The following is a 24,795-nucleotide window of genomic DNA, read 5'->3' on the forward strand; positions in this document are numbered from 1 at the left end:
GCTGGTGGGGCACTGATTAAATTGTGCCCCCACCGGCTAAGAAATGCTGGAATTACTGGCACTGTAGTTCCAGTGCCAGTAATTCTGTTAAACACAATGGGGATTTATCTGTGTTTCCGCCAATTGGAATATGCCGGAAATTCCGGAATTACAAGTGTTGGAACTGGTAGTACCGTTTTGCTGGAAAATAGTGAACATACGTGTATTTAAAGGCAATGCGAACGAATAAGGGAAGCAACCACTGGCTTGTCATTGGATGGACGCTCCTACAGAAGAAAACAAATCTGACATCAAGTTTTCAGCTTTAAGACAAGGTGAGGCAGTTGCATTTATCAAAATCTGCAACCACGGATGGCCTTAACTATCCTCATGAACGGGGGTATTTCCTGTGATGCCCTTAAAATGGACAGACAATGCAACATACAATATTCAACCAAATATGCATTTCAAGCTGTTTTGGCCCTTTTTCGTATTCACTCATAAAAGAAATAATGTGCAAATCGTCATTAGAAAATGGGAAAATCGGTTGCACACGTATTGAATATGTGAATTGACCTATCCATTTGTCATTGAAATAATTCTATGTATTTTATGGCTAATGTGTGTTTACTCTATCTCGCTGATATAACAAGATAAGTCATGTTTATTCAAAAGAGGTACATGTCCTACATGTTAACTTGACCTTGCTTTCGCCTTATTTTTCGCTCCACTCTCTGCTTTTCCTCATTACTGATATGTCCCCCTTTTTCCACCCAATCTCTTCCCTTCATTCTCCATGACTGTCGCACACAAGTAGCTCCAACCAGCATTGAAAACAAGTGACAGCAAGCTCGGTTACTTTGTCTCACCAAATTGGCTGAATGAAATCACCCACAGAAAATTGGTGGCCAAGCACGCAAATTAGTTGCCAAAGGGGCGCATTTTGTAAAATGAATCAATGGAGTCACTAAAAAGCTCACCAAAAGTAATGTATCTGTAAACTACAACACAGACAGCAGGCGCAAGCAAGCGCACATCCATTTTGAAAACGTAAGTGAAAGAACAATAGCTGTGGTAGAGAGCCTCTATCCCCTGCCCGCCAACTCCTTAATGTTTCTACATGAACTGATCCAAACCTCTCGGTGTGTTCGCTTGTGTTTAGACTGTATGGCTGATAGATTTGAAAATGTGTTCCTTTGTAATGTGATGGCATAGTAGCAGCAGTAACAAGATAGGGCATTAAATACAAATGGATTTTTTTGTGATGTAATAGTTAAATTAATTATGAAATAATATTGGAGTTAGCTTTGTAAATATCTAAAAGTACATCAACAAGGAGGATATGTTGGACACAACTAAGAATGACAAAGTCTCATTATTGTAACTCTACGTGCATTGTTTACATACACATGTGTAATTGTGAAAAGTAGTCAAGGTGGATAATTGGTAGTAATGTTTACGAAAGTAAACATTAACACAGGCGCCCACTTAAAACAGGAATTTTTGTACGCATTATGGCTGATAGAGCTCTGAAAAAACTGCCTATATTTGTTTTACAAAATGCTGCTACTACAATCGAGCACTCTTATTTATGTGCTGTGTAAACCGAGTGTGACAATTTTTCAAGCCCTGAACTTTTTCCTATTAAGTTGCATAGATTCAGGGAATACATCAATGTCAACCAATGGCACCTGCCATCTCATTGTCAATCTTAAATAAGATGCGCATGATAGCTTAACAAAACCTATGCAATAACAACATAGCCAGCCTAAATCTAGGCAATGACACCAATCTGGTAATAGAACCCCCAAATAAAAAAATGTGACTTATCTCAAATGTAAAAGTGGTGCATTTGCATAAGATAAGAATCTTTATGATACATGTATATAAACGTTAGAACTACAATTCCAGCTCAAAAGTTTCAACCTTAACAGGGCAGTATCACAATAGTAGCCATCTATGGGTGTATCCACATTATTTAATCATCCTTGGACTTTGCCCTCTCCAATACGTATTTCACTGTACATCATGAATGCGAGCAGGACAGTTTTGAAATTATGACTTGCTCTCACCTAATTATTCTCTTATGAATTTACTATTTTAGATTAAAATATCTGGGGCAGAATTGGTACTTTATCCGGATAAAGGTCTCTGTGGGCCAACATAGAGGCTCGACCCATCTCCACAGTCATCCGCATATATTCACTCACTGCATACACCCATTCAAAATAGACAGCAATATTATGGATGACAATCAACAGAAAATGCCTTACCTTGGTGTTTAGCTGCAAAAGTAAACTACTGTTGTTCAGAAGCTTGCAGGCTAGAGCCAAACTTGGGAAGGAGTACACTTGATTTACAATCAGGAATTGTACTATTCCTGTGGCCTGAAAAGTAAACACTCTTGGCGTCATCCTTGATTATGGACTTAGTGCTGAAACTCAAGCAAGTTACGTATCAGCTTTTATCTATTTAGTCCAACTGTGCAACTGTCTCAGGAGCGATCATTCTTTCTCGCCTCAATACTGTAACGGATCACTGATTGGGGCAAGTAAGAATGTTTGCACCAACCCCAGACCCTCCAAAATTATACTGTTCGCATTATTAAGGGTATACCACAGCGAGATCACATCTCAACCACCAGGCAATCACTACACTGGCTCCCCGTCCTTGACCAAATCCATTTTAAGACAGCCACTCTAGTGCACAAATGCCTGTATGGTAAAGCTCCAGGCTATTTGAAGTCTCGTATTGCTCTCCTTGAGACTCAATGTATTTTATGCTCATCAAACACCAGAACCCTTAATAACCATATGGTCAGAAGGGCCGATTGTTTGGGGAAAGCTTTTCCTATATTAGCAGCACGGTTTTGGAACTCTCTGCAAAGCACTTTATGCCTGGACACATACATGAAAAATGTTGTCCCACTGTGAAAACCCTTCTTTTTAGGTAACCCCTCCGCATCCTCCTGATGTAATGATTCTCCCCATTTATGGGGCACTTGGTTGCTTAGTCCCATCTTTTATATGTTTAGTCACCTGGTGTTTTTGTGCGTGTTATACAAATAAATAAATAAATACATACATACATACATAAATAAATACATTGAAATTAAAGGGTAGAATCTAAACTGCATGTGGAATGGTACAGAAGTATCCTGCGGTGAGTGTGGGAGTGATGGTGGTGATCAGATAAGAGCATAGGCCCCTGTCTCCTGTTGTTTGTGCGAGCACAAAGAGCTCAGCAATGTAGCCATCCTACAACATGGTGGGATTGAAAGCAAATTGGAGAAGGATGTTTTCAGCAAAAATGCAGCCAGTTCCACTTTATAGGGAAGGAGACAGAAAATGCTAGGACACGTGTTAAAATTGGGAGAGTCACCTAAGGCTGTGAGGAGAAAATAGTAGAACATTGAGCAGTAGAAAGGAATGCAGTGGGGAGGTGCCATTTTGGTTACAATTATATATTATGACTTCACAGTAATAACCCTTATATTGAGTTTGGTGACATAAATGTTGCTATAGGCCTGCACTGAATTGTCATCACCGGCCATTCCATTTGTTCTGACAGAATTAGCACCAAATAACAAAGAAACAATTGGGTGACCCAAGTCATTGGGCCTCATTACAACCTGCCAGTCCGGGACCGTGCAAAATCCGTGACGGCGGTAAAAACGTTTCCGTGTCCGCAAGGTAGCAGAAAAACCGTCCGATTACACGCTGTCGGTCGCGCGCACCACACGGACTCGGAAACGTTGTTACCGCCGTCACAGAAAACCGCACGGAAATGGAAATAATGCAGCCACAAGTGGCGCAAAACCCGTGTCCGCCTCCGCCGCCACGGACGGAACCGGAAATACCATGACCGCCAAAACAGGAAACAGAGAGGCGGCCATCATATAAAAGCACAATCCATTGCCATCCAGAGCCAGCACAAGCACAATCCTAACTCTGAGAAGCCAAAAGGGACCACCAGCATGTCTGCCAGGATTCCAGCTCAGAGGCAGCGCAAACAGCGCTTCAGCGAGGCGGAGCTAACCGTCTTGGTGGAGCACATTGTGGACAATGCGGAGATGCTGTTCAGCGCCGACCAACGGCGTGCCACACAGCAGCAGAGGAAGGAGGTGTGGGCCGAAGCTGCACGCAAGTGCACCGCTGTGGGCGTGACAGTGAGGAGCGTGAAGGACTGCCACAAGCGGTGGGACGACCTGAGGCTGAGGGTACGCAACCTCATTTCCACGCACCGCCAACGCAGCAGTGGGACAGGCGGAGGACCCCCTTCCCCACTGAGGCTGCAAGCATGGGAGGAGTGTTGCAGCAGAGTCCTCCACCTAGAGGGAATCCATGGGATCGGGGAGGCTGAGGCAGGAGTGAGCCCACCTGCAGATGCCGGTAAGTGCCCAAACATGAATGCCACATGTAAATATGCAGTTGTGAGTACTGGGCCAAAGGACCCATTAACAACCCCCCCCCCCCCAGGCAGTGCATGTGTGGGCCAAAAGACCCATTAACAACCCCCTCCCAGGCAGTGCATGTGTGGGCCAAAGGACCCATTAACAACCCCCCCCCCAGGCAGTGCATGTGTGGGCCAAAGGACCCATCATGATCCGTATGGCAACCAATATCACAGAATGCATACACCAGCAATCAGATGCATGTGACTAACACTATTCAATGTACAATCTTAATGGCGCATGTGATGCACCCATCTGCCACCACAACAACACTAATTGCATGCCCTTTGTGTCCCCACAGCCGTTTCAAGTGACAGTGATACTGCACAACAGGCCAGCCAATCTGCACCGGCAAGTACACAAGCCACCGCCACCACACAGGAGGATGCTGCCGGCAGTTCTGCACCTCTGGCCACATTACCAGCCACTACAGATGTGCCGCCCACCACCACCACCGACATCCCCACCGTCTCCACACTGCCTGAGTCTAGACAGGTGCCACGGGAACCTATCATGGCCACCCAACACAACACCGAAGGCAGCAGCACTGCAGAGGGGGCGTCCTGCAGTGATAACAGTGCCCCGCAAGAGCACTCGGAAACGGGGCCACAGGGGGAGATGCCCACATTGGAAGACCTGGGCTCCTTCCATGAGCTGGAGTTCAGCCCCACATCACTGGGGAGTCCCATGAGGTCGCCCACCCCATCCATGGCCGAACTGAATGCCCGCATGCAGCAGATGGAGGACCAGCAGGCTACCCTCACCCAGCTGGTGGAGAGGCAGCTAGAGGAATCCAGGCTGCAGAGGGAGAGCTACAGCGCCTCAGTGCGTCGCCTGTCGAGGTCCATCGGATGCTTTGCGAGCACTATAGCAACCCTTGCATGCAAAGGGCGGGAGGGCAACGACCACACCTCCAGGCTTGTAGAGGCCATGTTGGTTGGCCAACAGGCAAATCTGGCACGGATGCCCTCAATCCCAGATTCTGCACAGTTAAACACAACCACCCCATCCAGCTCCACTACTGCCAGTCCAAGGAGGCGCTCGAGTAGGCTAACGGGTCCCTCGGGCAAGGTTGCACAGGCACAGAAGCGCACACGGAAGTGATGGCATGTGTGTGGGGCAGTGCAGGACACATGTGGACTACAAGGGTGTGAGAGGGGTGGGCACGTTTGGGTGGTGGGGTAGGTAGTTTTGGGGGTTTGAACAATGGGGCCTGGGTGGGGGTGGGCACGTTTGGGGGGTGGGGTAGGTAGTTTTGGGGGTTTGAACAATGGGGCGTGGGTGGGGGTGGGCACGTTTGGGTGGTGGGGTAGGTAGTTTTGGGGGTTTGAACAATGGGGTCTTGGTGGGGGTGGGCACGTTTGGGTGGTGGGGTAGGTAGTTTTGGGGGTTTGAACAATGGGGTCTGGGTGGGCACGTTTGGGTGGTGGGTGGCCCCGGGTGTACAGCTTCCCTAACCAATGCACCTCCTTCCCTGTTGTTATTACATCAATACATCACCATTTCGAATCAAGACATACATATGTGGACATTGATCATTTATTTTGCAGTGCAACTATTAATTCATTGTCGTCACCATGTTCGTGCATTTCTGTGAATGTGCTGTGACTCAAAAGTAAATGCGAATCAGGGCATCCCGTGCTCTCTGGCCATCATGTGGACCCCCAGGGGGAGGCGGTGCCATCCCATCCCCATCTCCATCCCCATCCCCATCTCCATCCCCATCCCCATCTCCATCCCCATCCCCATCTTCCTCATCTGAGTCTGGTGGCATTGGGATGGTCCTGCGCATTCATATATTGTGCAGCATGGCACATACGAGCGTGATTTTACCCGTCTTCACTGGGCTGTACAGCAGTGATCCGCCAGATCTGCTCAGACAGCGGAAACGGGCCTTCAGCAGTCCAAATGTCCTCTCAATCATTCCATTTGTGCGGATATGTGCCCTATTGTATGCCTCTTCATGCCTGTTCCTTGGTCTCCGTACAGGTGTCATCATCCATGGTGTGAGTGCATATCCCGCATCACCTACATGGGATGTAAATGGGGGAGCATGTCAGTGTTTGTGGCATCATGTCCTCATCTGCTGCTGTGCATTCTTGTATCATCATTCATTCATGCATATGTACCATGCAGTGTATGGAGGTATGTTTTGGGCATCACGATGCATGTCGCTAACTGGATATGGGCCTACACATTAACTTGCATGTTTACTGTGCCCTGCGGGTGACATTTGATTGTGTGCATGTCACGGTGCAGTACTGTCCACATATGGCAGAGTGATTCCACTGTACGGAAGTAGTAAATACACGTCGTCTCATTTACACGCCTCTCGTGCCTTTTGAGGCAGTGTTTCAATTGAGGGTGGGTGTCTGCAGTGGCACAAGGTTCATGGGACAGTGACGGGATTGGCTGTGCCAGCGTGTGCACGGGCACATTGTGGTGCCCTGTCATGTCTTCCTTCATGATGTTTGGCATCCGCTGTGTATTTGGTAGATGGAAGGGGGGTGATGCATGTGCGGTCACAGCAGCACACTCACAATGCTCATTGGCCTGGACACACACACACACCACTTCGACAGGGTTGTAGCATTGTCAGCTCTACTCACCCAATAGCCATGTGCTTTGTCCGGCATAGCGTTCCATGTACTGTGGCAACGTGGAATTCCGCAGTACCATTGAGTCATGTGATGAGCCTGGGAAACGTGCGCAGCAGTGTGTAATCAGTTGCATGGCATCACAAACCATCTGGACATTCAAAGAGTGATACTGTTTCCTATTGCGGAACACCGCCTCAATTGCACGTGGTACTGTCAGCTCAACGTGGGTGCAGTCAACTACGCCTATGCAATTTGGCATGCCTGCTATGGCATGGAAGGCCAACTTGGTGGCAATGACCTCGGGGAGGGTGCAGGGTAGGGCTATGTGTTCCGACACATGGCGCAACAGGGTATCCAGTACCTGTACCAGGATTTTGGAGAAACAGGGTTGTGATATGCCGTGCAGCTCACCAACAGTGTGTTGATAGGTGCCAGTGCCAAGGAAATGCAGTACTGAGACAACCTTCAAGAGGAGGGGATGGCGGTGGGGGTGTCAATTAGGCTGCTGATGTTGTCCTCAATCATGGCGGTGATGTGCAGGATTGTTGCACGGTCCAGCCGGTATAGTGTGTGGATCTGTCCTGGGGTGAGGTTCCAGGGTGAGGCCCTGATGCGTGGTATTGCTGGCTGGCGGTGGGGTCGGGCTGGCTGGGCAATGGGGTTTGCCATAGCTGCAGGGTTGGCTGGTTGCTGCCTGCACCTCCTCCGCCTACGCCTCCTCCTCTGCGCCATTACTGCCACCATGTGCAGTGCTGCCTGTTGGTTGAGTAGGCCCAGTCCCAGTGCTACTAGACCTGCTGCCTGCATGGTTCTGTGTTGTGTTGGGCTGGGTGTGGCCCTGTTGTAGGCTCCCAGTGGCCTGCTAGGTCCAGCTGGGCTGATTTGGTGGACCTGTGCCCTGATTCAGTTGAGCAGGCAGTGTATAACGCCATGTTCGCGGTGGCGGCGGTTCCGCCACCGTGATCACGGTATTTACGCCATTTTTTTGCCGGTATTTCCGTGTCCGTGCTAGTTGTGATGCTCACGGTGTTTCGTGTTGACGGTAACGGAGGGGTTTCCATGCAGACGGACTTAATGGGACCCCTATTTCCGCGCTGGCGGTTGAGGGTGGTGCTATTAACGGGGCTGCGGGTCATGATTGGGCGGACATGGAAACGGTGCCGGTATTGTTTTACCGGCAGTGTTAATTCCGGACCGGAGTACTTGTAATGAGGCCCAGTGACAGAAAAGGTAATTCTGTAGAAGTAGTGGCACAAACATACATTTTTCAGTAGAACTAGCATTACCAATAATAAAGTGGAGGAATTACTGATTGAGAATTGTGTTACTAACTGGGAGAAATAGTGTAATTCTGTAAATAAGAATCTGTTATGCTCACCTGGTATCCACAGGGACGCCACCCAGCCGGGTTACTCGCTGGTATGCTTCTCAGCTTTGCCCTGATGTGGTCTGCGGGGAAGGATCTGCCTGAAAATACAGGAGGACTGTGTTCAAGACTGACTGACTGGGGTAAGTATCCTCCCTCCACCCCCATATGATTTCAGTCCCTCTGGTGCCCTCTCCTCACCTTGTGGTAGAATTAGGCATGCTCTCCGTCCTGCCTTCTTTGCAGGGGCACATTGTCTTTCATGGGCGAGTAGGGTCCAGTTACTTCACTGACGCTGGCCCGTTTGATATTGTTCAGGTAGGTCTTATTGATGTTCTTTAGTTTTGTTTCTATCCTGCATGCCTTTCATTGTTTAAAATGTCTCTTTTTTCTCCCTTAGGTATGCTGAGCTTCAGCGCGGCGAACTGGCTTGGTTGAGCACCGTTGGTAAATGATGGCGCATTAAGAGCGCTATGATGCGGTAAGTAAGCGCTATGCGCAGCGCTGCAAAGTCTTGCCTTGGCTAACCTGTGTTTTCCTTCCTTGTAAGTGTAAGCGATATTCAATCAACACTACAGCTAAGTCAATGCCTAGTCTGGGAGGCTGAGGAAAACCCTTATTGATGTATTTTTATATCCAGTTCAGTACTCTGGATGACAACCCTTGTATAACACCCCCTCTTAGAATCCCCCTGACCCCACTGAGCCAAGAAGTAGGTTTGTTTTGCAAATTAAAAGGTTTATTTGAAAATTTAAACAATATATATATCACACTTCTATAAATAAATTGATAATGGATATTACACTTGTGAATATGAGCAGTAATCAGCAAGAGGTAACTATGAATAGGAACATAAGAACAAGGTGGGAAAGAATGCTTTATATGGTTCAAGGAAACGCAAGGTGGAATAAAATGCAGTACAGAAATAACTTGTTATGATTTTAGTAAAAGGTAATATGATCACTTTTTCTTTTGACAATTCACTCCCCCCCTATGCAACACCAGAAATGGAAGGAGAGCACACCGTCTTCAAGAATCCCAACAAATCACACTTTATAATGCAATACACAGTTTCAGTTCTCCCAGCAAGCTTAGGGAAAACAGGGATGAGTTTTAAACACAGGCGAATTACTTTAATGTGGTTTGCAAGGAAGTGAAAAGGTGCTAACATTGCTTTTAATTCCCTCTAGAGGTTCAGGGTGGGTGATGGCTACTTTATATTAGTTCAGGCTCACTTTAACAATACTCTATGAATGATTAGCAGATTGCAAACGAATTTTAGCAAAGAGAAGCAAAAAGCTGCTGATTTCTACAGATGAAGAAATCGGGCCAAATCGCAAATCACGGTAAATTTTGCGAGTGCATGTCTCGCGATTATGGGAAAAGTATAGGGAGTAGGAAGTCGGTTATAGGTTCGTTGGAAAGCCTAGATTCTAAGATTTCAGATGAAAGTTAAACTACGTTCCTAGCCCAAACGGTTCCAGAGATACGGACGATTTAATAAAGGTAGATTTTCGGATTTAAAGTAAAACTCAAAATGACAGGTGACAGCTTGCAGCTGCAGAATTGACAGGTGACAGTTGTGCAGCTTTAAAAATGACAGATGACACGATTTCTAGGAGGCAGTTCTACTTAGGTTAAAATAGTTTGGATTAGATTATTTTAAGTAAGAGATTGGTTCTGCACAGTTCTGCTAGGCACTCACAATATAAATTTGAACTAGGCCTCGTCACGGATCTGGTCAACACGTCCGGCTGCGGTTCTGTCTGCTCGGCGGGTTAATCAGGCACCGGTTCTCTCACAGCGATCTGGGTCAGCTCTGCTCTGCTGGTCTAGCCTCTCTGGATTCTGGATGTAACACTGCTTTCTGGGTACTGCTACAGGTTCTTGGAAACATTCTCAGCAAAACTTCAAACAGCTCGCCCGGCTGTTGAATAGTTTGGTTAGTTTTGAGGCCTGCTGAAGAGGATTCAGCTGGTGGATTCAGGCCTCTCTGCTACAAATTCTGGAGTTAATTTCTGCTACAGGTTCTGGAGCTTGATGGATCTGAAGTCTGGATCTCTGGATGTGAAGTCGTCGGTCAGCATGCTCCGCAGCAAATGGAATTGAATGTCTCTACCTGTCCCAGCAGTCTCTTTTTATGTGTTTTGAAAATGGGTGTGTGCCTGGGCCTAGCTAAGCCTGCCTCTCTCTACTTGTCATTGGCCCAATTCTCCCCTCTCCCATGATTGGGGGAACTGAGTTGTGAGTCAGAGTGATGAGGTAGATTTGATGGCCAGAGGGCCCTCCCCTGTCATCTTTACACACAAATCTATATTTGATCCAAATACATATTTCCCAAATACACAGTTGTTTTTACATCACCTACACACATTATATATCACATGAGGTAGGCACTGTTCCGACTCTGGCGTTTCTAGGAGCTTGGGTAAAGAAATGGCAACTTATTTTCGATTTTAATGGGTTATGCAACATTGGTTTTTCATTAAAAATTATACACATATACACGGCCTGTCCATACATACTCCAGTAAATTCCCATGTCTCTAGCTTAAACACAGAGTCTGTAGTATCAATAAATAGCAGGGTTTTGCCCCAGAACATCACACAAATTGGAGTTTGGGCTTGAATTGTGGGCAAAGTTTTCATTTTAAGGATCCCCAAATTTCACATTTCTGTCATCTGGTTACCAAGAGTTATCAGGGTTTCTGTAAAATATATATTTGCTTTCAATTCAAAGTACTTCAGTGTTTGAGTCCGCCCCCAAAGTTTGGGAATGACAGTGATCACATGTCTCTCCTGGCTGGCAGATCTTTGTTGACAGGAAACAGTCAAAATCACCATATCCTATTCAAGGGAAAAGGTCTTTTGTGTGGGCTTCAGCAGGCTGCCTGGAAGTCTCTCCTCAATGAATCAACAGGGTCATGTAATATCCTGCCTCCTGGGGTGGAATCTATGAGGTGTTAAGGTTTCCCAGCCTCTTGGCCTCTGGGAACAGCAGGTGGCTAGATTTTCAATTAACTAACAAGCTTTGAAGTCCCTGCCCCTCTTGCAACTGCTAAATACAGTTTCCCTGTCAGAGTTTAGACCGCTAGCGCCACCTTGGGGAATTTGTCGGTACTGCATCCATTTTTGAGTTGTCTTGAATTACTGCATTTCAATAGAGTGGTCTTTTGCTTGATAGTATAGGACCCTTGCTTAACATTGTTTTGATGGCATCCTTACAGTAGATTGGTGATGTGACACCCCCCACAAGAAGGTTGTATCTTTGGAGTGGTCTCATGCCAACTGCGCAGTTCTCCTATTCTGGCGTGAATGGGGGCGGCGATAGCTCATCCCCACATCCACCCAGTCTATTGATTTAGTTTGTTCTGAGATAGAATAATGGGCGGCGACATCTCATCCCCACATCTACCCAGTCTATTGATTCAACATGGGTCAAAACCCTTGACATAGGTCACGGTGTTCTTCAGCGCGAGTGGAATGTCCGTAGTGTTGCCAGCCGAGAGGCGACCAGCCAGGTAAGCCTTTTGAGCAGTTCGTAATTTGTAAATGTCTCTACTGCTTTCTTTAATGTTGCCTCAATCTTCCTCTTTCAGGTCGTTCTGTCCGGGAGGCGTGCAGATTCGAGGACGCTGTTCTCAGGAGCTGCGAGTGTTTAAATATGAAGACTGCAGGTAAGATGCTGCTGCTAATGATGTTCCTTTTGTCTCCTTGCAGGTTCTGCTTCTCCGAGGTTCGAGGGAATAGCTGGACACGTTGAGCGTCACTTTGCAAGCTGCAAGGTAACGCAAAGCGTGTTGTCTTGCTCGGGTGTGGTTTAAATAGCCCCCACCAAATAGTCCCGGTAGAGTAGTCCCTAGGCTACCACACCCAAAACACTAGACCGCATAGCTTGGTTCTTAGGAACCAAGCTATGTGGATGCCTCCATGTTGGCTGACAATACAATAAAGTAGTTCCCAAGCACGTTGTTTTTCATGGTGTATGAGCCTGGCGCCATAGGCGCCAGGACTGGCCCTATGAGTGCTTTTGAAGAGGATGCCAGGCTCTAGAGGCCCGAGTCCTGACTTCACCTGGTCAATGGGTTTGCCAGAGGGGGTCTTGGGCGAGGGTCGTGACAGCATCCCAGTAGTGGCAATCTTTAAAAACACCAACCACCCAATATCACCAATTTCCAGTGGCCATCTGAGCCCACAGGTCCTGACAAGCTTGTCTGGGGGAAAAAAATCAAAAGGAAGGTGCCCAAAATGCAGGTGAGAAAACCCAAATTCAGAGAGTCAGAGCATTATGACCTTGTTCATAAAGAGGTCAGCCAATGTGAGGAGCTGTTTGGAGGGCAACATTGAAAAAACACTGTCTAGAAAATGGACACCATCTGGACAGCAATTTTTTATAAGGTGGTAGCAGTGGTCACTGTCCCTCAGCACAGGAATGGCGGTCAAAATAGTTGAAATGACCTGAAGGTTGCAGAGTTTACTGTCCAAACATTGATGCAAGACAGCTGTCATTGAAGATGAGCCACTCACTCTCATGCCCTGGATGGAAAGGTTCTGCAGTATTCTCCACCTAGCTATTTGTATGTCAAAGGGCATGGATATCAATGAGAAATAATAGCCATATCCCAGTACATGAATCCAGTGCACCCACTCCAATTTGCCTCTGGCCAACATCCTTCGAAAGGCTTGTGAGCCACGCCCAGCCACAAACCTGTCACCATGATAATTGAACGCATCTCATCCATACCCAAACAGGTTGACAGGCCATGTAAGTATAGCAAGCTGGACCTAGCATTCCCTGGCTTACTTAACTGCCCTCACACCACAGAGGTGACTACACAATCTACCAGCACTTTATCTATCACCTCTGTTTCCTGCAGTCTTTGCACCTGCCAGATAACATCTGACAAGAAAACATATACCGCTAGTCCCCGAGAGGAAGCTATACCCACCAGCGAGACTGCCAGAACATCATCAGTTGTTATCACACTCACCATCACTTACACAACACCTGCTTCTCCAGCTCCACCTGCCTCCACCACTGCTGAGACTGCTCATGTTGCACCAGCTCCACCTGCTCCACAACCACAACCAACAGCCTGCAGGCACCTGTGGAGGGCATTCAGTCCTTTGACAATTGTATAGCCATGCATAGGGTATCACTGTGTGCCACCATATCAACTCCATGTAACACCTGGTCCCATCGCAGCTGCTTGACCTATTCAATGACACCAATATAAGGATGCATATATAGATATTAATGCCAATGCCACCTTATCAGTGATGCCCATAAGAGGGATTACAGGTACCCGTGCAACACCACTCTTCCCTGTACACATCCCTGACTCAGAACCCCAGTACATCCTTGAATGATTATGATGCAGGTTAAACAGTATCAAGCACTGCTGGTATCCATCTGCTGGAGGTGAGTGTGGCTCTACAGTGGCTGCTGCCTTGGGCCTAATTTTGCTGGAAATCTCGGCCCCAGGTCTCCTGTGGCCCCATCTCGCTTGCTCTTCGCACTGCGCTTCCCTTCCTGATTCAAGCTCCTGCCCGCCCCCTTCACTGATAGGCTACTTCCCCCTGTGTTATGTGGGTCTAACAACAAGTGTTAGGCAGCTCGCCTCCTTTTTCCATTTGCTGGAGCTGAGTGTGGCTCTGCAGTGGCTGTGGCTGATGCCTCGGGCCTAATTTTGCTGGCCCAGGCCTTCTGTGCCCCCCTCTTACTCACTCTTCCCACTGCACTTCCCTTCCTGATTGAAGCTCCCACCCGCCTCCCTGCCTGCCCTCTTCCCTGATAGGCTGATTAGCAGCTTAGGACAGACCATTGCAGGGCAGCCACCTGCCCGTGCAGCCCTGCAGTTAAGGGCCTGAGGCAAAGGGCGGCTCCAACTGAGGCGGCTCTAGAAAGTGTCTGCAGGTGTCCGCAGGGGAAGCCAGTAGCCAGCCGTCAACCAGCACCGACCACCAAAAAAGTAAGTATGGCATGGGTGGGGAGTAGAGCAATTAGTCTACTCCAGAAAACCCAGCCACTCTACATTATCCTACCTCCTCTTAACTGTAAATGCTTGTGTATGCCACACTTAGACGGAATTGCAAATGTTAGCACGCACCACACATAGATGTAAACAAGAACTTTAGTCTGTGTCGCTTCTAGATAGAATTGTGCATGTTAGCAAATACCACATTTAGATGGATTTGTGAAATGTAGCCTGCCCAGGACCCAGAAAGATGTATTAATGATAGCAACTGCCCTTAACACTGTGTCACATCCAGATATTGCCCACCAAGAGATACTGTTTTGCATACCTTCCTCTTAGTCTAACAATTCAAGACAGTGCACTGAAAGTTACTGAATTATAATCCATCCTTAAGACTGTCACATAGTCCGCTCAAAGATTACTACAAAGTTTACTTAGTTGGATTTGCGAACATTATCTTGGGACACCTCTAGATAGAATGTGAATGGTAGCATGTCCCACACTTAGATGCAATTGTGAATGTTAGCATGCGCCACACTTAGATGAAATAATGAGCATTAGCCTGAGTCGCATCCTGATATAAATGCGAATGATAGCATGTGCCACACTTAGATGAATTTATGAGCATTAGCCTGAGTCGCATCTTGATATAAATGTGATTGTTAGCATGTCCCACACTTAGGTGGAATTGTGAATCATAGCATGTCCCACCATTAGATGGAATTGTGAATGGTAGCATGTCCCACACTTAGATGCAATTGTGAATGTTAGCATGTGCCGGACTTAGATGAATTCATGAGCATTATCACGAGTCACATCTTGATATAAATGTGATTGGGCCTCATTCCGAGGCTCGAGGTAAGGGTTAACGGTCACCGTTAATGGCAACGGTGACCGTTAACACTTACCACCATATTCCGAGTTCCCTTTTGCGGGTTGGCATTTAATGCCTGCTTTTAGCAGGCGTTAAAAATCCAACCCGCAAAGGGACCTTGGAGTAAATTACGGCACCGTAATTTACGGTGCTGTAATTTACTCCTTCCCCATTCCCATTGAGCCCTATGGGGGCAGGAATGGGGATGGGGAACCGGTATGGTGAATGGGGAATTACCGGTCCCTCCAACCTTGGAATGGACCGGTAATTACTCCATTCACCATGCCGGATTTCCATGGAGTAAATAGCTCCATGGTTGCTTACCATGGTGCTATTTACTCCATGGATAGCGCCAGCCTCGGAATGAGGCCCATTGTTAGCCTTTCCCACACTTAGATGGAATTGTGAATGGTATTAGGTCGCACACTCAGATGGAATTGTGAATGGTAGCAGGTCCAACACTTAGATGGAATTGTGAATGGTAGCATGTCCCACACTTAGATGGAACTGTGAATGGTAGCATGTCCCACACTTAGATGGAATTGTGAATGGTAGCATTTCCCACATTTAGATGCCATTGTGAATGTTAGCATGTGCCGCACTTAGATGAATTCATGAGCATTAGCCCGAATCGCATCTTGATATAAATGTGATTGTTAGCCTTTCCCGCACTTAGATGGAATTGTGATTGGTAGCAGGTCGCACACTCAGATGGAATTGTGAATGGTAGCATGTCCCACACTTAGATGGAACTGTGAATGGTAGCATGTCCCACACTTGGATGGAATTGTGAATGGTAGCATGTCCCACACTTCGATGCAATTGTGAATGTTAGCATGTGCCACACTTAGATGCAATTGTGAATGTTAGCATGTGCCACACTTAGATGAATTCATGAGCATTAGCCCGAGTTGCATCTTGATATAAATGCAAATGGTAGCATGTGCCACACTTAGTTGAAATTGTGAACAGTAGCATGTCCCACACATAGATGGAATAGTGAATGGTAGCATGTGCCACACTCGAATAGAATTGTGAATGGTGGCATGTCCCACATCTAGTTGGAATCATGACCATTGGTCTGCGTCGCATCCTGATGGAATTGTACATGTTAGCATGTCCCAGTATGTCCCACACCTAGACAGCATTGTTAATGGTATCATGTGCCACACTTATATGAACCCGTGAACACTACCTTGAGTCTCATCTAGATCGAAATTTGATTTTTAGCATGCCCTACACCTAGATGGAATTGTGAATGTTAGCATGCCCCATTCATTTGTCACTCTACACCCTGTTTTCCTGTTCCCCATGCTGTTGGTATATATCCATATGCCCCCTCCTGTCACTCTAAGGCCAGCCCCCTGTCTCTATGTGTCTGTGTGTCGCTATGTTCCCTGCCCACCTGTTAACGTGTCTGATCACGGGCACATTAGAGACAACCATCATATCACATCACTACGCTTAATCTCTACTATACACCATCATTCAACTAGAATACAGCTATACACCTGATTAAGTCAGCCTTGCTGTTCATATACGAATATTACCCCATGAACACCTCATCACCCTAATAAAACACAGCTAGCTGAGCACATTCCGGCCTAGTTGCTCACATATGCGTCATTCAGGCCTAACGCAGCCAGAACCCAGTCTGGGTGTCCACCCACCAGACTGGACACATCCAGCTGATATCTCCAGCACCTCACCTAATTCTAGGATGCAGCTATCACACAGCAATTACATCAGCTGCGCAGATATGTGGTGCACCCATGCACCCTACAACACTATCTCTCTCTACTGACCAGAACTACGGTTCCCGAGGGTGTTCAACCTACCAGCTCTTTGAGGTCATATCAATGAAATATAGAGTGCTATATAAATGCCAAGTAACATGACATAACTAAAAATATTGTGGGGATGCATCTTCAACACCTGCAGGACATGAGGGATGCCACATAGGGATCAGCCTAAAGATAAATGGCTAGGTTGATAGACAGGCCTTGCTGCAACCTCACAGATGTGAGAGTATGAAATGTGTTGTTGGACCAGAGTATTCATGAGCTTGCAGAAGCAATATCATCTGGTACAGAGACAGTGTAATGGACACTGCGCCTTATAATGCATCACGTCCAGCAACTGGTTTATGCAGGTTCCACATCTGTCACCCAGACTGAAGGCACACTGGGAGCCTATATTCTCTATTGCACGGATCAGCCCCAGACTCACTAGCTGTGCAACCTGTCCTTGGAAAATGGTCATGTAAATAGAACCTTCTATCCAGAGACATATATGTTAGGCTGATCATGTAGGGAAGGCAAAGATGTTGGGGTGGATGATGAATGGAGTTCAAAGGTGTTGGGAATGAGAGGTGCCAGAGTTCAGAGGTGTAGATGATGAAGGGGGTGGAAGGGTAAGCATGTTGGGGAAGATGGTAGTAGGAGGTGTGGTGGGTCAGAAGAAGAATGTGGACTCTTATTTCCATCTTCTTGAAAGCTTTATAAACTTAAAGAATAAATGCCTACCTTTCACCATACTGAGTTGTTTCCCTTCCTAACAAAACTAACTAAGGTGCTTGTCTGTCGTCAGCGAGAGCCAAATCAGAATCTGTCCAACGTCAAAAGGAACCTATTCTAATCCTATTATAACCAACAAAAGCAGGCACATGACTACCTTTTCCTGAAGACTGTTTTTTAACCACGAACAGTTCAGTAAACTATCCCCAAATAGTTCCTGGTGATTGCCGTTATCAGTTCATACAGTTTTGTTACAGGATTATTCAATTCCTGGTTCATCTTTTTTAGATAAATATTCTCTACTTCTTTCTTGTTATTTTATGGACTTATTTTACTTGGAGTTATTCTTCCCATTGTCCAAAGTAGTTTTGTCCAAAACGTTGAACTTTATCCTGCACTTTTCTGGCCCTTGAGATTAAGATTCAGTTTAATGGCACACAACCATGTCACAATTGCCAACCTTGTGGCAATATTATTAGAGGAAATGTGATTACTCATCCCTACTCAGGTAAAAAGATTTTTTAGACATTCCTGCACTTACGACTCTATGAATGTGGCATATGGGTGAAGTGCCCTTGTGCAATTTTGAATGTTGGCATCACCACATGTAAGGTGAAAACAAGGTGGATGGAGCACAAATCTAACATTAGATTAATGAACATAAAATCTCCAGTGGTACTCCACTTTGTTGAGGATAGCCAAAATGTGGCACAATTACAGTGTATTGTTCTTGAACAGGTAGTGATACTCAAAAGAGTTGGTGATCTACAAAAGTAACTGTTACAAAGAGAGGTATATTGGATTGAATACCTAGATGCTATGAACCCTCAGGGAATGAATTGTGATGTGTCAAGTTATATCTAAGGTCTAAGTGTTACATAAGAAGGCTGTTTTCAGTTGGGGTTGTTTAACTTCTTGCGGTCAAACAACCAGTGTCAAATGTACTGATTAATGAGATTATGGGTAGGTTTGTGAGACTTGGGGTGATTGGTATATTAGACTTAAGTCCTATATGTAAATCATGTTAATTTAAGTGTTAATTTAATGTGTTACTCTGTGGTTATTTTTGTTATGTTTTGATTTATTGTGTTATGTGCATCAGGCCTTTCACAAAGAAAACAAATAAAAGAAATGTACAATCCATTAATGACATCATCATACATTAAACATTACAATATGTATACCTATAAATTAATACAGGACAATTAATATTTCTCTGAAACAAGACTACACAGCATCAATCATCTGAAAAAAATGCTTTAAAAATCACATAAAATTTTGTTTAATGCTGACGTTAAGTCCTTCTAAAATAACATTCCAGATCATTTCCTCATTCCTTGTAAGAGAACTGCCTAAGAATTTTCCAAGAAAAGCCTACAGCAGGTCAGCCAAGTTCAAATATGTCATGCACCAATGGTATAAAAATTAAAAATTGGATCTTTTACACACCCAACAGGTTCTATGTTCAACCTGGCTCCGAAGATTTCCATTGTATTTAGCAAATTTAATCAAATTCTTAGAAATAATTATCTCCAGGAGCTGTCGGGGAACAGGAATATATATTTTGGGACAGTATTTACTTCTTTCTTGTATAAAGATGCATACAACTGATGGGCATATTTTTCACAAATGTCTATAGTGCCTATCCAGTCTACCTCAATCAATCAATTTTTTTTAAGAGTGAAGGACAATCTAGTAATGTTTGCACCATTAGATCTGCCTCCAACAATATGCTCACAAATGACTCAGCCCAATTGCTTAGTATGGGTTCCTTCTTTCTCTCCCGCACAGAGTGCACCTGCCCAATCAAATATTCCTGATCTGTAATTAGGATTTTTCTATAGAATGTTAACACTTTCCATATAACATAGAACCTGAGGGACAGCAAGCCCAACTTGAAATGCACCAGAGCCTGGGGACCACCCAAGGGTAGATCTAATACTTTTTTCCAAAGATGCCCTCTGTACGGCCCAATTAATCTCCTTCCACATCAATATGGCAACTGCCCCATAACGAATTATTGTAACCACCTTGGATCGATAAAATTGTAATAGGGGTTTTGCGCTCAGTTTTCCATAATGTCAATCAATCATTTTAGCCTGGGAAATCAGATTATTCAATTATTTCCTAAGATCTAGGTAGAGTAACTTTGATTTTTCAACTTCATATATATGAAAACCCAAATACACAAAATCATTAACTTTGCCTAAACGTTCATCCAATAAAACCCATCTAATATTCACTACCTTTGTTTCCTGGCAGGTTTGAGGATCATCACCTTAGTTTTGTTTATGTTCACTAATAGCCTATACATTTTTCGTATATTGTACTAACACAGAAAATTGACATTGGGGCTGTAAGGAACTCATGGTGCCAACAGTAAAGACAGACACAATTGATCACAGGTCACGGGTGTTTATTGAACTGTAAATGCAGGGTCGAAAAATGCCAACCTAAACCTAAATCTAAGATGGGAGCAAGCTTTGATCATCCAATGAAAAATAAGGCTGTCCTTGTGGTGTTGTGCCAAAGTAAAAAGGCCTATACTAAAAACCAATTGCAAAACCCTTACAACTAATTACAAAAAGAGTGTGGGATAGGGTTTTCAATAAAGAAAGAAGTGTTCACAAATAATAGGTCAGGATGTGATTGCCAGGGGTCTCCCTTCCCCATGGTTTGAGCACGGGACAAGGTGGATCTCCTGAACACAGCACACACTCGAGCCTTCCCAGCACGAGTCGACAGTTCCATACCAGCTATCAGGTTCTTCGATGGTTACATCTCTTTTCAATAAAAAGTCTCTTGCCTTCGAGGACCGGATAGTTTCAACAAAATGAACAAACAAACAAGTAGATCCTTTCCAAATGAACATGGAAATGGAGTGATGGCTTTTCAACCCCTGGATCTCCCTCTGTCGGGCTCGGACCCCTTTAGGTTCACTATGGCTTCCTTTTTCAAAACAGTTCACTGTGGACATTACTCGGTCGGGTTGACTTCTGCCAACATACTGTTCATAGCGACTTCAGGCCTCTCCCCTTTTTGTTAGCATCCCTCTGTCGTGTTCACTCTTGTCAACTTTTACCAAACAGTTACATCTCTAGTTTCACTAACCATGAATTATTTCCCTCTCCTTCACAATTTTCTGTAGGTCAAAGACTTTTGACAGTACAGAGGATTTTACAAGACCCCTGTATGACCACTCTGACCCTCTTTGCCTTTTCTCAAGATCTCTTAGTTACGGTTATTTTTTTACCATCGGGTAATCGGCCAGAGTTTCATGTGTGAGCACCCACATGGTGCCCGACTCCTCTGTTGCTGGATTTTCCTCTTTTTGTCAATAGTTCTTTCACAGTTCAAATCAGCCATTCGCTACTTTTCATTCAACACAATTCAGTTTCTTATCGACTCTCCCCTAGACTCACCAGCCGTGATGAACCGATTGGCTTTCCTTCTCTTTGGAGTCAAGATTGGTACCACTGAGACAAGTGACTGTCCCTGGCATGGTAATCAGCAGAGGTGGGTCTTGTGTTCTGCTGACACCTGCTGCAACACATGCTGGCTATTGTTTGCAGTCTTATGTTTCCATCTGCAGAGGTTTCACAGGCCTTGATCGGAAAGGGCAAGGTCACTTCTCTCTTTGTCACCCTCTCAGTATGCGCCGTCTTTTGCCTCTTTTTCAACTGCACTGCTGAGTTAGCTCTCACATTGTGCAATCTGACCTGCTCGTCCTGTGCTCTCACTCCCCACCTGTTATCCCTGTGGGGAAGGAAAAGGGCCGTCAGTTGTGTGTGATTCTGGTCTATTGCCTTACTTTGCCTGACCCTTGTATTGGGACATGTCAGGTAAACAGTTCTGGTGTTAGTCTGTTGTCTTTCGTGTTGTGCGTGTTTTAACCTTCTGGACAAGCCAGACCAATCAAGGTAGCATTGGCGTAGGTCAAGACTAAGTCTCAGATGGGGTGAGGGTGATCGAAAGCCCACAATTTGCACACACATTAAATGACACTACAAATTAGTCAGGGGTATATATCAAAAATACATATACATTTATCAAAGACTTTTAAATCAAACACAAAGCAAATATCAGTAGTAATAACCAAACCAACACCACACTAACTATTGAACATATATACAGTCACCAATGGCCTAAAGGAATAGCCCACAGTATGGGTCCACTACCTGCAAAGAAAGAGAGCATACAGTGAAAATATTGTTTAGACTTTCCTTCACAATTCAAGCCCTAACTGAGAGGCAGTCTCTGAATTGAGTGGAGCCTTGAGCTCAAAAGTACTTTTGGTGCTGGTGCAAGTGATTGTGTGGCTATATCAAAACAGGTTCTCTTTCAGGGGCTGTAGTGACTCGGGAAGGTGGGTGAGGCAGTGAAGAATAAGTTCCCACTATTCAAGGAGAGTCTCCCCAAGAGGGCAGAAAAGGATCCAAGAGTTGGGAATAGCTTGGTAGCATAGGCTACCTTGATAAAGAAGAGCGGCCCTCATGGGCCACTTGGCATACAATTGGATGGATGCAAAGGGGCCACCGGCAAGGTTTGCAAGTACTAACTGATCCTTACCGCACTCCAGACCAAACATCGGCAGTGAAGTCCATTTCGGTCGCAGGTTCAAATCCTGCAGTTGCATGGCTCTGCAGCTTTCAGGGGCTGCTTTCCAGGGATGATTCAGTGGCAGGACAGTGGCAATTTCTCTTCTCCTGATGAAGGGATCAGGCCAATTCTGCTGCAGCGAGTCTGAGGTCACAGGGGGGCACAGCAGCAAGGCACCCATGAAGTTTGTCACCACAGCTGGGCAACACGGTGACCATGTATGCTCGGGTTCTGTTACGCTCACCCGGTCTCTGCGGGGGCGTTGGGGCACAGTTGCAGACCTCCCAGGGATTAGTTCGCCTTCATCTGGCTTCTCCCTCTGCGCTTGTACAGTTATTGCGGTAGTGCTGCTCAAGACTGCTCCTATATAAATGCAAAGGAGGTGTAAGTATGCCAGTCTGTGACCCGAGTTCCCTTCCAGACCCCTTCCGCCAAGGGTGTAGTTCCCGTAGGTTGCGCTACACATAGGAGGCTCACCTGCTTATCTTGAATGATGAGCTCTCCGTCCTGCTACTTCCGGCAGGGGTGCTTGCTTGACTAGGACCGAGTTCCTTCACTGGTCCCTCTGTGTGGCTGTCCAGTCCAGCTGCGACTAATCCACTTCTCTCTTGGTGAGTGTTTTTGTTTGTATAGTCTGTTTTCCTTTCAACCTGCTTTGCGGTGTTTGTTTTGTCTGTTCCCTCAATGTTGTTTGTTCTTTCCTTAATGTCTCTCTTTGGCTCTTTCACCGTGTAGGTGATGTCGCAACCCAGAAGCTGTGAAGATGAAGATGGTAGCCGAAGTGAACAGGGAACGAGTTCACGATGGCCCGGCAACAGGTGAGTGACTTCTGAGGATGCGCGTGTGGTCCCAATGCAGCGCGAACCCCAGCTGCTGAGTTTCAATGATCTAACCTTGTCTTTCTGCTTCTTTACAGGGCCTGACTCCGTGGACAATGGGCGCGGCGTTGGATGATGAGCACGGTGCCGGAAGGTCGCTGGTTTCCTGAAGGTGAGTATTTTACTACGATGCAATGATGAACGATGGCTTTCAGGAGGTGAGTATGCTGATGCGATGAGATGGTGAACACTGGCTTCCAGAAGGTGAGTATTCAGATGCAATGAGATGGTGATCTCTGGCTTCCAGAAGGTGAGTATGAAGATGCAATGAGATGGTGATCGCTGGCTTCCAGAAGGTTAGTATGCAGATATGGTGAGATGGTGAACGCTGGTTTCCAGAAGGTAAGTAAGCTGGTCCAAGCGGCGGTGAGTGTCACGTTGCATGAAGATGCAAAGTAACGCGAAGCATGGATCAGTGTGAGGGCAGGCTTATATAGCCCTGGGCTGTTTAGCCATGCCCTCGAGCAGCCTGGTTGGGCACGCCCTGCCGCACTTAATACTAGATGCACGTGCGGAGAGGGCCTGGAACGTTCCCAATGATCTGGTCTTCTTCATGAGCCTGGCGCCCCAGAGGCACCAGGACAAAACCCACCTGGCTCCATGTTGTGCCCCATAAGGGGCTCTGGAGTGCCCCATATGAGGGCAAATGGGCAACAACTGTGTCCCTGCCTGAGTGGCCACGACAGCACTCCCACTCAAGGCCCCTCTCAAGGATGGTTTTTCCTCTGGTCCCGGTTTGGTTGGATGGTCACGATGAAACCGCCTGATCAGTCGCAGAGAGTGGATATGCTCCCGGAGTTCCCATGTTCGGTCTTGATGTCCATAGCGTTTACAGTCTTAAGATAGTACAATTCGGACCAAACTATCTTGGAGTCCATGATATTTTTTACTTCAAATACTGGTTCCCCCTCTATGATTTCGGTGTCCGGTGGAGTATCAATCCTTGTACCCGGTTTCATTGGTTTTATAAGGGAGACGTGAAATAAAGGATGGATCTACATGTGAGGTGGTAATTCTAACTTCATGGCAACAGGATTAATCACAGCTCTGATAGTGTAGGGTCCTAAGTATCGAGGCCGGAAGGCTTGTGGCCCTTTCAGAGGAATGTTTTTAGATGCCAACCAGACCTTGTCTCCAACTTGATAGTTTGGAGCTTCCTTTCGGTGGCAATTTCAAACTGCTTTTGTTTTTCTTTGGCTCTGGCCAGATGTTCTGCTTCTTCCTTAAGAACCTGGGTGATGGTTTTATATAAAGTCATTATAGCTGGCATTTCCAATGATTCAGGTGGATCAAAGATGGATGTTCGTGGATGTCGTCTGTACACAATATAAAATGGAGTTTGCCCCTTGCTGGTGTGTATGGAGATGTTGTACGCATATTCTGCTATCCAAAGTATGTCTTTCCAGGCATCCTCGGTTTGTTGCATCATACATCTTATGTATTGCTCCAGAGACTGGTTGGTCTGTTTGGTCTGGCCATCGGTTTGGGGATGATGACTTGTGGATAGTCAAAGGTTGATTTTGTCAATTTTGCAGCATTTTCTCCAAAAGGTG

Source organism: Ambystoma mexicanum, chromosome 6q (genome assembly GCF_040938575.1).
Source record: "Ambystoma mexicanum isolate Mex_15411 chromosome 6q, UKY_AmexF1_1, whole genome shotgun sequence".
In the NCBI taxonomy this organism is placed as follows: Eukaryota; Metazoa; Chordata; class Amphibia; order Caudata; family Ambystomatidae; genus Ambystoma; species Ambystoma mexicanum.